Consider the following 7,255-nt stretch of genomic DNA (forward strand, 5'->3'; position numbering starts at 1 on the left):
GTTGTGTTTCCATGCGACACCGAGAGCTCTGTGTGTTCCAGCAGGTGCTTGTGGGTGTTTTAACTGCTGCTTTAATTCAGTGACTCGTTAGGACGGTCGTTTCAGCTCTTTTGTTTAACCTGCCGCTGTATAATCCTGCAGGATGATGTATTTTTGCAGGCCGAAACCCAGACACGAGCTGCATTTTAACACTTCCGGCTCCGTCGTCCTGAAGGCAATGGATTTTGGATGTTTTTTTGGTTAAATGCCTAAAATAATGTCTGTGATTGAGCCTCATGTTGTGTTCTGGTCATTTTATCCCAAGCATTTGAGGATTTTCTTTTTCCTAAAAATGCTAGTTAATGTTTTCACGCTGGACTAAAACTTTCTGGATTTATTCACACAGGATAAACAACTTACCAAAACATTTTTGTACTTTTTTGGCCACACTTGTGGTGTTTCCAGTCAAAATTATTGGCCTACAATTTTGTTTTTATAAATTTCTTGTTATATATTATCACACAAGAGTGTAGGTTTGATTGTGGCATTGATGGGGAATAACAGCAGATTACAGACACTTAATTGATTGATCAAAATGATTGCTAGAGATAATTGATCAGTCTGATATTGTTAGGATCATGTCACAGCGTCTCTAAACTAAACTCTACAGCCTTGAAAATCATAACAAGCGATGTCTGACTTTAGAAACTACAGTTCTCTCCTTAAATATGAAGAGAGCAAACTACAGATTCATGAGTTACTCCAAATCTCACCAAAAGCTTCTGGACGTGATTATAATACAAGTCAGAAACTGAAGTGAGTTGCTGTTTTTGTCTCTTCTGAGGAAGATTCATTCACTTGTTTGCTAATGAACCACAGAGAAACTTTGATCAGAGTTATTAATGTTCATCTGATCTCTAAAGCAGTGGAAACTGCATCTCTATATTCATCTGTGTGTCCTCTTAAGGTGACAAAAGCATGGTTACTATAGTTAAACCAGGGTAACCACAAATTAACTTTGCTACACTAACCATAGTTTAACCATGGTATTTGTAGTAAAACGGTATAACTTGTTATACAAAAAAACATGGTTACTACACTTTTACTATAATAAAAACAATTTCTTTCTTTTTACTGTACTGTCTTAATGGTTTGATGTTTTCTACGGTTTAATAAAAACGAAATCAGAAAAAAGATTCGCGATCCACGCTCCGAAGTCCCGATCTGAATCAAACGATTCGCGAACCGATTGGAGCGCTTCGAAACAGTGAATCATTTTGCGACGCAATGGTTTAACTGATTCGGAGTTTTCATTACAAGCGATGTCGAAAGTCGAAAATGAATGGCTCTTTTGAACTGTTATTTACTAGTGAATCGCTTGAACCGAATGATCGAAGTCACGAGTTTGAATCATTCGGATCGGTTCCAGCGTAAATGACTCATTCAATTGAATCGGTTCGTCTGTTTCTCGTCTTCAGTCATGTTTACACGACACTGTCAGCTCTACTACTGTCTCAGCTCGCTAGATTAATCACATTAACTGAAATAAGCGAAAGAAGTATGAGGTTTACAAATAAAATATCCATATTTCCATTCCAAAGATAACATCCAACACAAATCTAGAACATATTCAAGGTGAGGAAACTGGTTTACTGTTAACTAGTGAAACTCTCCATTAATATGACGAGCTGCAGCTCTAAACACATGTTAGATGGAAACATTGTGCTTTATGATCGAGTTTGTAGCTTAATCGACTGTATTTGAAATAGTTTGACGCTGCAGTTCAGTTGCTGACAGCTCAATAGAAATCAGCTGAAAGCATCCAGTGAATCTTCAGTTTATCAGTATATAGTGTAATAAATATGTGAGAAATTCTCTGGATATTGGTAGAGACATGCCCTAGTAAATTCTACACACTTGTTATCACCAAATATTGGATTCAATCTTTTGTCAGCTTGTTTCTGTTCAGTTTGCACAGGTGTTGAGTTTCGTGTTGGAATTGATTGATTGATTTATTGATTGATTGATTGATTGTACACATTTACTCTTTATCAGTTCTTGCTTTCCCTGGTAATCAAACCCACAACCCTGGAGTTGCAAGCGCCATCCTTTCCTCTCTAAACTACAGGAAAGCGCAGGAATCATGGATGTTTCTGAGTCTCGTTCTGTCCGTCTGGGTTTTTTCACTGATACTCAGACGCTGCTGTGTTTCAGATTCTAGACCAGAATACACCCGGGCCTCGTCTCGCTGTGTTTTCATGCTGATATATGGACGGGAAACACAAGCATGAGCGGTTTTGGCTCAGCTTTGAGAACATGAAGATCTGTGTGTGAACGTTTGCTGACCACAAACCCAGCAGAATGTCCCAGAGTGTTTCCATAGAGTTTATTTACCATCTACTGCTCGCTGACCATGCTATATATATATATATATATATATATACACAGTCATGGTCAGAGTTATTGGTCCCCTATGAGCAAAGAAGGCTGTAAAAATAAATCTCCATTGTTTATCCAATTGATCTTTCATTCAAAAAATTCACAAAAATCTAACCTTTCATTGAGATAGAACAGTTGAAAGTGGAGTTAAATCTCTTTAGAAAATAAATGATTTTTGTGAGTTTTTTACCAAGGGGCCCAATAATTCTGACCACAGCTGTATGTGACTGACACACACAAACAAGCTCTGGCGCTCATGCAAAGCCTGTTTATTTAGTCCAATCCTATTTATTGGCTCATTTGTGTCGTTTCAGGAAACTGTGGGACTCAAAGATGGAGGATCCAGCCACAAGGTACGGCTTCATGTGCTGTTTGTTGTCAGTGCTGTGTGTATGAACGGACTCTCAGAGTGATGTGTGTGTGTCTGCAGGTCTGCGGTCAGTAAGAAGGCGTTCTGGGTCGAGCGGGTTCAGTGTTCGGGTACAGAGGTGTCTCTGACGCAGTGTCGGGCGCAGCTCTCCGTCCCACGGCACGACGTCCCCTGCGCCGGAGCGATGCACGCGGTGGTGCGCTGTGTTCCCGGCGCTCAGTTCTCCAGAAGCTCCGCCTCCAGACACCCACAGGCTCCGCCCCCTCTGAACGTGAGTGCCGCACACAGTCCAGCTCCAGCTGTGAGCACTGGCTCCGGGGATGCGGCTCACGTGTCTCTGTGTTCCCGTAGGCGGAGGTGCGTCTGAAGGCCGGTGCGCGGCTGGGCGAGGGCCGGGTGGAGGTGCTCCGCGAGGGTAAGTGGGGGGCCGTGTGTGACCATCTGTGGGATCTAACAGCGGCCAGTGTGGTGTGCAGAGAGCTGGGCTTCGGCTCGGCCAGAGAGGCCCCGCGAGGAGCGCTCATGGGTCAAGGTAATGACTCCTCACCATGGTAAAAGATTCAGAGCTGATACGAGCCGCTCGTTTCAATGCTATTTCCTCTTTCCCAGTGGCTGATGGGTCAAGGTTTGAGTTTTTTTTATTATTATTAAACAAAAGTATTAAACAAAATAATAAATATTCCTAATTAACTCCCTGCAATAAATCTAATAATAATAAGGATTATTATTTTAATACATGTATTATTACCATAAAATATGAAACAAAAAATTCCTAACCCTTACCACCCTGCACAATTTGGCCATAAAATTGTGATTATATATCGATATGACTATAAAATCATAATAATAATTGTATTATTATTATTATTATTACTACTACTAAATAAAAATATTAAAATAAAAATATTTGTAACCCTAACTATTCTTATATTTAAAAAATATACAATTAAAAAAATTTAGTGTTTAACAGAAATAATGTGTCTTCTATTCATTTTCAAACTTTCAACAGAGAGACTAGGCTTTTTATTTGTGGTGTAATGTTGGTCCAGCAGTTAGTCCAGGACTAACCAGCATAAACCAGTCTGGAGACTCACTGAGTTACTCAGATGTTGTGGAACACAAGGGCCCTGAATGCTTACTGCTGACCATGCACATCACAACATGTCTTCCCAGCATGCTCTGCTATACCATGTGCATTTGTTCCATCGCCTCAGGTTTGGGGTTTTGCCTTGGTGTTTGAATGCCTCTATTTTCAGGGTAAATGTTCTGAATTATACGCTGTCAGTCTGTTCTTCAGTGGTGATGAGGAGAGTACGAGACACGTTTGCTGGTGACTTCATGACCCAACCGTGCACTAATTACAGGGAGTGTCGTCCGTACGCACGCGTCTCTCCGTCCCGTCTGCTGCTATTTCCATCTATTAAACGCTTCCATTTGGCCCGTGTGTGTAATTTACTGAATCCAGCGTCCACATCACACATGCACGTCTGCCCCCGTTTATCTTGCGATCAGGCCAGTTGCAGTTTTCTGCCAAACACAACGCGCTAATGACTATTTCTAGCAGGTAAACAGACTTGTGGTGTCCAGACATCAGCACGTGGAACATGTGTTTGTGTTTGTGCAGGTACGGGTCCGATCCACATGAGCGCGGTGCAGTGTTCGGGCCGGGAGAGCTCCATCACACAGTGCCGCTTCCAGGAGGTCCAGCGTTACTCATGCAAACACTCCCAGGATGCATCTGTCCGCTGCAACGTCCCCAACACCGGCCTGAGCGCGACGGTACGTGCAGAGACACTTACTGTAATAGTACAGTAATCTTCCGCTTTGAGTCATTGGCAGCCTGTAGAAGCGGATGGTAAAAAGTTGTGAAATTTGGCACACAGATAGAGGACAGTATGAACATTAATCACAGCAAATTTGGAGTCTCTAACTCAAACTCTCTAGCGCCACCAACTGTCCAAAGTTGCACTCATGTTAATCCAATAACCAATAAAATTCTTGAAATGCTTAGCCTTTTTAACTCCTCCTAGACTGTGGCTCTGATTTTCACAAAAAGCAAACCAGATCATCTTCAGATCATGGCGATAAAAAGTTCAGGAATTCGAATCGATTCGTCAAATCGTTCTCGAATAACACACGGATAAATTTGATGAAGAGTTTGCCGAAGTGGAGATGAGGCTATATCTCCACAACGCTTTAACATATTCTGACCAAACTTGGTGTGTGTAATGACAACCGTGACCTAAGGACACCTGCACAGTTTCGGCACAGCGCCACCTAGTGGTCATGAGATAGATTCCTTGGATCATGCCGAGAACATAGATACCAGTTATGCTACACTTCCTGTCTATTTTGATCTTCTTTGAAAGCCTTCTTTTTCGTACTCCTCTTAGACTGTTTGTCTGATTTTCACCAAATTTGATTCAGATCATCTTAAGATCATGCCGACAAAACAGCTACTGAACTTGTGCCAAACTTTTATCGTTTAACACATCAACAAATCTGACGGCATGATGCCAAAATGATTTTGAAGCTGTAACTCTGTGACACTTTTGCACATTGACACCAAACTTTGAGCACGTCACTGTGACCTCACACTGAATACACCATATCAATTTTGTCACAGCGCCACCTATTGGTCAAAAGTGATCAGCAATTAAATAATATTACAAGTGATTGTCTTTGTTTTTTCAACGAGTTTGCCGTACATCATTTATAAATGGCTTTGATTACTCATTTCTGCAGTTGGTCTGATGTTCCCTGCCATGTTTAGCTCCTCGTTTTCCCTCTTGTTGCACTTAAGTGCTGCTTGCATCCATAATTTTGGATCTGTGATGCTCAGGTGCGTCTGGCGGGGGGGCGGGAGGCGGCGGAGGGCCGGGTGGAGGTGCTGATGGAGGTGAACGGTCAGCAGCGCTGGGGCTCCGTCTGCAGTGAGAACTGGGGCATTAATGAAGCCATGGTGGTGTGTCGACAGCTCGGCTTCGGCTTCGCTTCCAGAGCCCATCAGGTACGTGACGTTAACTCTGTACTACATCTGTACGTCCCAGATCTCATGATGGAGGAGCATTTACTTACTACACTACCGCTCAAAAGTTTGGGATAAGAAGTTAATGCGTCTGTCGCATGCCATCAGTAGCTATGTTTCCAACCAAAGTTGTGCATTTAACTATGAAAAATGAGAATATAACATAAAACATATGTGAATGAAGCACCGTCTCCATCCCATGTGTTTAAGAGAATAAAATGGTCACTTTCTTGGAAACTGGCGCGAAGAATCAATAATAAAATGTTGCAACCGGTGAAGTCTGGCTCTTTTTCTTACATAATAAACGACTCGCGCCAGAATCGCAATAGCAAACGCGGTCATGTGATCTTGCGTTCGGATGCCTGATGTTTGAGAATCAATCGTGAGATAATTACTCAATTATTTAGATGACGGACTTTGGCTCAGGCATTTCAAAAATATTAAAACAGTATTTGAGATGGTGTGCGATGAGATGAATTTATTTTGTAAATGTGTTTCCATCGTAGTTTCTGTGCAAAAAAATTATCCGACCTCAATTGAGCAAATACATTTTTTTATGTGCATTTTTAGAATTTATGCACATCTTGGCATTTCCGTCCAACGTTTTTTATGCGATATCCCAAAATTTGCATAAAAATAGGTGGATGGAAGCATAGCTAGTGCAAAATTTCTTAGGGAGATTGTTCTAATCTCTTTTCCATCACACTGCAAAGAAAACTGGCCAACCAATAGGATTTGTGCTTTTGGTCACATGGGTTAGGAAGCATGTCAGTGCTGTTTGACTTGATTTCTTTTCTGTGACCAGTGGCTGTCAGAAATCTAATTTCTTCTTGTGTGAACAGTAACACTCGGCTCGAATGTTATTGTGCTGAAGAGACTCTTATGAGTGACAACTGAACGATCACTCATTGAAATCACTCTTAGTAGTAACGGAGAGCTGAATGTGTTTCACTGTCACTGTTTACACCCGTGAAACTTTTGTTTTCACGGCTGTTGTTTCCCATGCAGAGGTAATTACAGCCCTGCACAGATTCAGGGAAAGAGCAGGAAACCAGAGAGAAAACAAACCCAAAATAGAGCCGCTGGACCGGAGCACATTTGCACTCTTATAAAAGCCTGTTTAAAAGCAGCTCTCGCTAAATAGACGGTGGAGAGGAACGTGGAAAATATTTGATAATGTGCATGAATTAGCTGTAATAGCGGCCGTTATTAGACTCTGGGTGGATTCCTGTGGATTCAGTCTCGTGTTCGGTCCGTCCCGCAGGAGACCTGGTTCTGGCCCAGCAGCTCCGGGTCCGAGGACGTGCTTCTGAGCGGAACACACTGCATCGGCACCGAGATCTCCATCCAGCAGTGCCACAGGAACACACAGGTGTACTGCCCACGAGGAGGCGGAGCCAGAGCCGCCGGAGTCACCTGTGCGGACGGTACGAGCACAC

General features: G+C 42.4%; 1 pseudogene; it reads left to right on the top strand.

Moving 5' to 3' along the window:
- The window catches only part of LOC107749624 (lysyl oxidase homolog 4-like), a 20,758-nt pseudogene that overhangs the window by 12,315 nt on the left and 1,188 nt on the right, over positions 1 to 7,255 (top strand).

The sequence above is a fragment of the Sinocyclocheilus rhinocerous genome, unplaced genomic scaffold (assembly GCF_001515625.1).
Source record: "Sinocyclocheilus rhinocerous isolate Xijiao unplaced genomic scaffold, SAMN03320098_v1.1 scaffold4136, whole genome shotgun sequence".
NCBI lineage: Eukaryota > Metazoa > Chordata > Actinopteri > Cypriniformes > Cyprinidae > Sinocyclocheilus > Sinocyclocheilus rhinocerous.